Here is an 8,602-nt window from a genome sequence, read left to right as displayed (position 1 = left end):
CATGTCTGGTGCACCCAAAATGCAGAATAACTGTTAAAATCTGGGTAATGGCAGTAATTATATATATAACCCTAGTAAAACGTTGCTGGAAAACCACATCCTTTCAGAAAATGAGTTGCAGAGAGGGCAGAATAACACAGGAATGAATTCAAAGAACAGACATAAGAATAACCTGGAAAAGCCAACTTTACAATGAGGGGTATAAAAGCTTAAGGCATATAAAAAAGATATGTGATTGCCCTATGGTAATTTCACAATGATGTAAACATGATGGTGGGGAATTTTTCCTTCTGATGCAAATAATAATAAAATCCAATGGCTTAAAGTTTAAACGTGTAAAATTCAGCATGACCGTTAAGATTTCATTTACCAATGTAGGTGAGCAGCGGCATATATGAATGGAAAATGATTTGAGGAAATTATATCAGTTCAGACCATTGAGGCAGTCTGTTTGCATTGATCTTTAGAGGCGTGAATAAATGAAGCAAACTGGTGTTTGAGCTGGAATCCTGAACACAGACTGTGAATGTAGGGGAGTACCCCAAGCAGCAGGAGACAGAATGGTCAGCAGATGAGTCCCTGCCATGCTGCTTTATAAATTCCTCTCATTTTGTAAAATCCTGCACCTACTCATATCCAGAGCAGCATCATTAGGACTCACTATCACAGACAAGTAACTAATATTTGGTGAGTTTTATATTGCTGTAAAAAGGATAATCACAGCTGAGAGGAACAAAGTACGTAACATCTGATCCAGCCAAATAAAAATCTTTGAGCAGCTCATTTAGATACAAATGAATTGCTGCAGAAATGCTGCCACCCAGCTGTAAAAATGCACAGGGAGAGACTCAGCTCCCAGAACAACTCAGCTAAGTGGAAAGCTACTATAGTTCACTGGATTTTTAGTTATTTGAGCCTTTTCTTTGCTAAGTTCAGTTAAAATCTATTTTACCACAAAAAGGTGAGTATACATATTTGTTTACAATATACAAACTAGGTAACCTTACAGACTCTCTAAAAACTTCTGAGCACATTAAAAATGTACTTCTGATGCATTTCCTATTTCTTTTTTGCACAAGAAGGCCCTTTTCTTCTAGCCATTATACTAAAAAATAATTATTACAAGCCAGTGTAATTTCGATGGTGGCAATGCAACCCACTTGAAAGAAATGCAAGGGTCCTTTTTAAAGGGGGGAAAATAAAAAGAAAGTTCAGGCCAAATTTTCAAATCTGTAATGATATTTAGCACACAGTAAAACCAATCTCATTAGCATTATTTTAAAAAGTTCTATTGAGAAGGCAATTTCTAGATGAAATTAATAACTCACAGATGACTATGAATGCCTGAGCAGTGAACAGAGAGTCAGATGTTTTACTTCCATGTCTCTCCTACATAATGCTGAGAACAAATAACTAAGCCCGTAACACATTTAAATACTAACTCTGAATTACAGTATTCAAACCTGACATTTAAGACCAAGAAGATTTTTGAGGTTTGTGCTCTTGACTCATTTAAAATAAAGATCAGAAATCAACAAATGAATAGTGAGACCTGAATTTTAATTTACTTCACTCTGCTGAGTAAATCATAGAATCATAGAAAGGCCTGGGTTGGAAGGGACCTGAAAAATCATCCAGTTCCATCTCCCCTGCCTTGGGCAGGACACCTTCCACTAGACCAGGTTGCTCAAAGCCCCACCCAACCCAGCCTTAATCTGATAGAGAAATGACAGAGGCACCAGTCCAGCCACAGCAAAATACTGAAATTCAGAAGATATTAAGACCATGACACAGAGATTGAAGGCGACCTTTGTACAGCTCTCCCACAAGAGCTTTCCTGGAACTGCAAACATTAAACTGCTCATTTTAGCAAATCTCGCCATGTAAATCCAATATACCTCCCCCTCTAAATTTATTAGGGAACAAGCACAAGGAAAGGAATTGTAGTGGTTAAGTGTTCAGATCATGTGCAGCACAGAAGACAACTGTATGAATACAAACTAACCAGATTTAACCTAACAGTGGCAGAGCTCCCCAGACAGGTAAGGGGGCAGTGCCAAAGGACGAAAGAACTCCACCACATCAACACACACCTTCTACCAAGCAGTTTTGCAGAACAGTTGTGAACCACTGCAGAAGGTCTAAAACTCAGTAATCCAAGGGATCTCATCTAGTCCAGTGCTCCTGCAACACTTGAGCTTAATTTAATAAGAAATAACCTATTAGTGCACGAGTGCTTGCTCCTCTTCAGGCTCTTTAACAGGCTGCAGGCACCAAGGGGCAAACACTGCAGATCACAGAGCATAAATCCAATTCCAGCAGTCATTCACACACTAACTCAAAGGGGTCAGGTTTCAGGCACAGTTCCCTCCACGTCATGCTCAATTCATGAAATTCTTATTTCACATGGTCACTGCAATTGTGTGCAACAAAGCTACATTCCAATTGCAATGCTCATTAACTGGTAACCAATGGAGCAAGTTTTATCTCAAGTTTTATCTCTTCCTAACAAATGGAGTGATTAACAATAGGATAATAGACTAATGTCACTCAGGAACATAAAGGGCTGTTTGTAAATCCAAGCAGAGATGATTACTCACAGTAACAGAGGATTATTCAGGCTGTTAGTGCACCTACTCAATTGCTACCTTTCACAGGAGGGTTTAGGCACATGGCTGCATCCAGGCAAAATCACAAAATGGCTGAGGTACCTCTGGATCCTCTGCACAGAGCAGTGGCAGGCAGAGTGGATGGATCACTTTGTTCAGGTGAATTTTGAAAAGCTCCAAGAACGGTCATCCAACAGCCTCGTTGAGTCACCACCTTAAGTGTTCACTCAACCTCAGAGGAAAAAAAAATTTTATGCCTAATATCCTATATTTCAATTTGTATTTGTTGCTTCTTGTTTCATTGCTTATTGCCTTGTGTTTATTGCCTCACTGAACACCAATGAGAAGAGTCTGCCTCCATCATCTTTACTTCTCCCACCATCAGGCATTCATTATGTACATGGGTAAGCCCCAAGCCCCCTCTTTTGCAGGCTGAATAGTCCCAGCTCTCCCAGTGTGTAAGATGCTTCAACCCTTCCCCTTCCTGGCTCTGCACTGCCCTCACACCGGGGTGTGTCCCTTGTACTGGGGAGCCCAGCCCTGGGCACAGTGCTTGAGATGCAAACTCACCAGGGCTGGGCAAACAGGAAGGGTCACCTCCCTTGCTGTGCTCTCAGTGCCCTTCCCAAAGCAGCCCAGGAGGCTGCTGCCCTTCTTTCCCACAACTGCTTGCTCACAGTCTGTTGTCATTATATTTCTGTTGTCATTACATTGCAAGGGTTCCATATTGCTAGAGTTTTGTACCTTCTTGATGTTTCTTGCAGGCATCTCCTCTAGGCACTGACTCTTCCTCATCCTCACAGCAGCCAACTGACTCCAGTTCCCACCAATCCACTCTTTTATAACACTCTTCTTATTGGCTACAGGTGTGGCCTGTTAACATCTGGCCTGCTCCTAATCTTTAATAATTAACCCAGCTGCGACTCTTTAGGGGGTAAGATTACTTTCCACACCACCTTCATCTACCTATATTCCATCCCCCTACAACAGTCAGCTTGGCATCCACCAGGATGCTGCTTTTATCTGCAAAGCTGCTTTCCAGCTGGTGCTAGTACACGGGGTTACTCCCGCCCAGGTGCAGGATTGTGCATTTTCCCTTGTTGAATTTCATGAGATTCATTTCAGCCCGTTTCTCAGCCTGTCCCAGTCCCTCTGAATGGCAGTGAAAGCACCTGGTGCACCAGTCACTCCTCTCAGCTTTGCATCCTTTGCAAACCTGCCCAGGGGTCACTGTGATGTTATCCAGGTGAGGAATGAGGAGCGCTCCTGGCCCCACCACTGACCCTGGGGGCACCACGAGTCACTGGCCTCCAGCTGCACTTCCTGCTGTGCATCACCACTCTCCCAGACCAGATCAGACTCTGCTGTGAATCACTTTGTTTTTTGAAAGGCAGCACATTTTCAGCAAGGCAGATGACAAGTGAGTTTCACCTTTTTGTACTCTAACCTGACAAGTGGTGAGTCAAGGCAATGCCATTAATTACAGTTGACATTTCCATTGCTTCCCACCATTTTAGAAGCAACCCAAAAGCATCGCACACATCTTTGAGATCTTTGTTTTGCATAAAAACTTGCATTATGTATTTCACCAACACAGCAGGTATTTATGAGTGGTGACAGCTTCCACCCCATGAACATAATTAGCTACAACACAGCAGTTCAGTGGGATATTAAGGACAAATAATGACACTCATACACAGCATTCAAAAGATGGACTCTTCCCCGAGAAACAGTATGATTGTTCTGGACTCAACAGCACTCCAAAGAACAGGTGAAAATTTCCACAGCAGCTTTTTATGGACAGGAAAGAGCACATCCAGAGGCAATGCAGCCTCTGCAGATGTGTCTGCGGGATTACACCATTTTGTCTTGTACACTATTTCCCCTGGCTGAAAACCATGAGATTTCTCTTTAGGAAAAGACTTTTTCCTACTAGGTAAAACTGATTGGCAGAACTTACCCAGCTATTTAGGAGTTCAGAGCTAAGCAGACTCTTTTGGAGTCTTAAATCATTAATATAGCATCAGGGTTTGGAGTTTTCTTTTATGACAAGGATCACTTTGATAGAAAAAAAATGGAATGAAGTAGGCTAAAAACAGACAGAGAAGAAGCATTTTAGTTTCAAAAAAACATGCAACTTCTAAACCCAGGAAAGTCTGCCTATTTTTCTACTATTCTTACAGTTCAGGAGATAAGACATTGCTCCATCACATTTCACACTTGTGGCTTTGGGCAATCAGCAGCTTGTATAATCAATTATGGAACTGTTGGAAGCTCTAGAACTTATGTTTGCACTACAGAATCCCATAATAGAAATATCTTGGATAATGTAAAACATGGATTTTAAACATAGGGTGCTGCTCAACCCCTTTGCCCACATAAAATTCAAGTTACTTAACAGAGTATTTCTTTATGCACCTATAATCCCAAATTTCCATGTATATGAAGAAGAAAAATGTAGCCATATAAAAGAAGGTATTCCAAAATGCACAGACGCTATTACAGAAATGCTTCAGAGATGAAACAAGAAACTTGTTGATTTTTTTTTTAACCAAAGCTGTGTTGCAATCTGATCTATTTTCTGAACTTGTTTTCATTAGTACTGATCCTATTTAGCTGAGGGAAATAAAGGTCAAGTGACATATGGTCCCACATGGCACAATCCAAATGAGCTAGAAGGAAAGACATCTTTTTCACTTCATTTGTTGATCCCATTTCCTTTGACACTAGCAATGATTTTAACCACTACCAGCTATGTTGAAATAGTGCTCCCATGAAGACAGAGGACCAGAGATCTGCAATTTATGCAAGCTTAGAGTCAAGGCAGAACTGCTGCTTTGAGCAGCCCTGTAGTACAGTATCTTAATCTGTTTAAGCAATAAAAACCCTCCAGTGCACTGATCAAAAACCACCACATTATGCTGCTACTGAAGCTGCTTTATTAAATCAGAAGATATCCAATAACAGTTGGAAAAGGCCCCATGCACTGCCCATGGGGTGAATCATTACTGAGAGCTATGACAGAGCACCATGGAACAGCAGGGCCTTCCACGGCTCACACCTGGCAGCCCAAAGCTTCAGCATCTATTTAACCAAATGAATCCAGCCCTTTGTTCTGCAGCTCAAAGCTTCTGAAACACCCTGTCTCACACTAACCCCATGAAAATATTCTTTTCACTCACATTTAAGCTATTACCTTAGTCTGTCACAGCTTTCAGGCCAAAAATCACACACCTTTCATTAACAGGTTTTTCAGATTTTCATTTACATGGGTGGCAACAATCCAAAAGAATCCATCCATTTCTACCTACAGTTCTGTTCATAAATCCTGCAATTGTGGTGCATCATTTTTGTTCCTTGTTATTTCACTTTTTTTTTTCCTAACAGATATTTGCACAACATCTGGAGAGTTACAACATTAGACTCCCACAGTCTGTGTGCCTGTTCCAAGGTGATATTTAGACTGGGGTCTTCCCACTCTTCTCTGGTAGCAAAATTTTACTTATCAAGATATTATCCGTATTCACTCTGTGTTTGTTTGAACAGGTTTCATGATGGTGCTTTGACTGTGAAATGGATAAGGTGCATGAATATATTTAATTTTTTTATAGCAATCTTGAAGATAACACTGTAATCAGAGAACCTGCATGTTTGCAGATCAAAACCATTTCATTAATAGAGTAGGACCTGCTGATTTAAAAGCAACTAATGGCTGAGATGTACTTGAGCTATAAAACCCAGAAATGTCCTTACACACATGCTCTTGATTGCTAGTTTTATAGAATCAAGTCATTGAATCAAAAATGCATCCATAAGTAGATTTAAAGCATGACTAAGTCTTTCATTAAAAAAATAAATAACTCATCTCCCAAAATCAGCAAGACCAGGAGATGAAAAATGTTCTGCTCTAAGACCTTGCAGCACATTCTGTGCAGGCACATTCCTGGTGTCCACACTCTGCAGAAGCCCCTGCTTGGACCAGAGGAATGCTTTTTAACTTTTTACATTGATTATATCTCTTCCCACTGCAAAACCCCCACTTTTTAATTAGGAACCTTAGCCAGCCAAGATCTTTGTAGCTGTATTTTTATCACAGAGTAACCAGCAGCCACCTTAAGCACCATATCCCAGCCAAATTCTGCTGGGTAACTGAGGTGCTGTGCTGCACCCCACAGCCATCTCCCAGTGCTCCTGCACTCCTGCCAGCACACCTACAGACTGAACTGAACCTAAGCACAGCAAGTCACTTCAGGATGAAGCTGCTTCTCCACTAGAGACCATGGGATCAGGCCAAATGATTCTTGCCATGAGCAAGTATAATCCTTTATAAGGTTTGCTAGCTCGCAGAGTAATGCTTCCCTTTCACTTTTAAATTACTTCCCACTTGACATCTTCAAGCACCTCTGTCCCTGCTTGATTTTTGTTGTATAAGGAAATTCAGAGATCTGGACTAGGACTGAAAGCTTTTGTCTTCCAAAGAACAAGTTAGACAGCAGCAAACACGGCCAAAAGGTGACTCCTGTAGAAACAACCTGGAAATTCCTAATGAAGGATGTCCCCTGGAAGAGCTTATTTGTCTAAATGTCCCACACAGATATGTGGGTAGGGAGCACCCAAAAACCTCTCTTAAGAAGTGCAGTTTCCTCATCCTGGCTGATGCAAACTAAAATTTCCAATATTTCATCTCTCCCTGCAGAAAGCCATGTTCTTGGAGAGCACAGCCACACTGGTCAGAAGCCACTGGAGTTTTCACCCTCAACATACTGCCCTGAGAAAAAATCATCAGCCACAGCCAGTCCAGAATCAGCCACTTCAATCCAGAGCTGTTGACACCTTGGCCTCGGTGCACATTGAGCTGATTTCTACCCAGCATCCATGAACACTCCAGGCCTTCCTTTCCTGCATGCACTAGAGCCGAAGCTTTTATGGGATCATCTCAACACCCAACCATTAAATCTGGGGGACAGCACCTCACTTAGAGGCCAACTCCAACATCAGAGCTCATGAGCAATCAAAGGCAGCACAGTGGTGTCCAGGCTGCAATAAACACACCTGGCCAGGTCACTGCAATCCCCTTCCTTCACAGCCCCCGTGGTGCTGGTCCCGGGGAGCATCCCAGGATCTGTGTCTCATGCCAAGACTTTGGAAAGGGACACCACACAGCAAGACTTACTGTCCCCAAAGCAACTCCTCAGTTGGTTTCAGCTGTGCTTAAAGGCAGAGGAATTATGCCGTTTTATTGAGTAGTGTTATTCTGTGTTGGTACTTAAAAAAAATTACTGGCAATGGGACAGATATTAGCATCCCCCACAGTTGCTGTTCCCAGATGTGGCTGACAATCTTTTGCTGCCTGTTTTAATAGTAACTGAAGCATTTGCAAGGCACTTATATTATTTCACATTTTTCTCCCAGCCTCCACTGAAGAGTTTAATTCAGTTCCGATTCAAAGACCAAGAGAGAACATTTCAGCTTAAATATCTCCACCAGATACTGGCTGTCACAATAAAGAGCTGCAGAATTTCCCAGCCCTTGAGAATGAGCCCCCACCACTGCAGGCACCAAATCGTACCCTCCCGTTCATGAACTGTCCAAACACCATCTCAGAGGCAGTTAACACTTGTGCCTCCTTGGCCTTTAGTAGAAGAATTTTACAGACCTTCTTGGGGCAATCTATTTTTAGGCAGATTTTTAACTGATTTAACTATGCCTGATTTGTACTTGTGGAAATGCTGTCTTCCAATGTGACTTTTTCCTTTCTCTTTGGTACTTAACTCCTTGCTGTACCAAAGAAAGCAACTACACTCCTCACCTTTTTTAGTAAGTTTTACAGGCCAAGCTTTTCCAGTCATGAAATACCACTCATGAAACAGGCAATTCATTCCTTTGGTCATCTTTCTCTGTACCTGTTAAAATTAAGGGTTCATTACCCTTGTGTACAGTGTAGAGGAAATGCCTCACTTGAAGGACTGCAGCTGCAGCCACTTCACATTAAA

The sequence above is a fragment of the Melozone crissalis genome, unplaced genomic scaffold (assembly GCF_028551555.1).
Source record: "Melozone crissalis strain CALT ecotype California unplaced genomic scaffold, PUWL_Pcris_2 ptg000068l_1, whole genome shotgun sequence".
NCBI classification, from domain to species: domain Eukaryota; kingdom Metazoa; phylum Chordata; class Aves; order Passeriformes; family Passerellidae; genus Melozone; species Melozone crissalis.
This window is presented reverse-complemented; position numbering follows the sequence as displayed.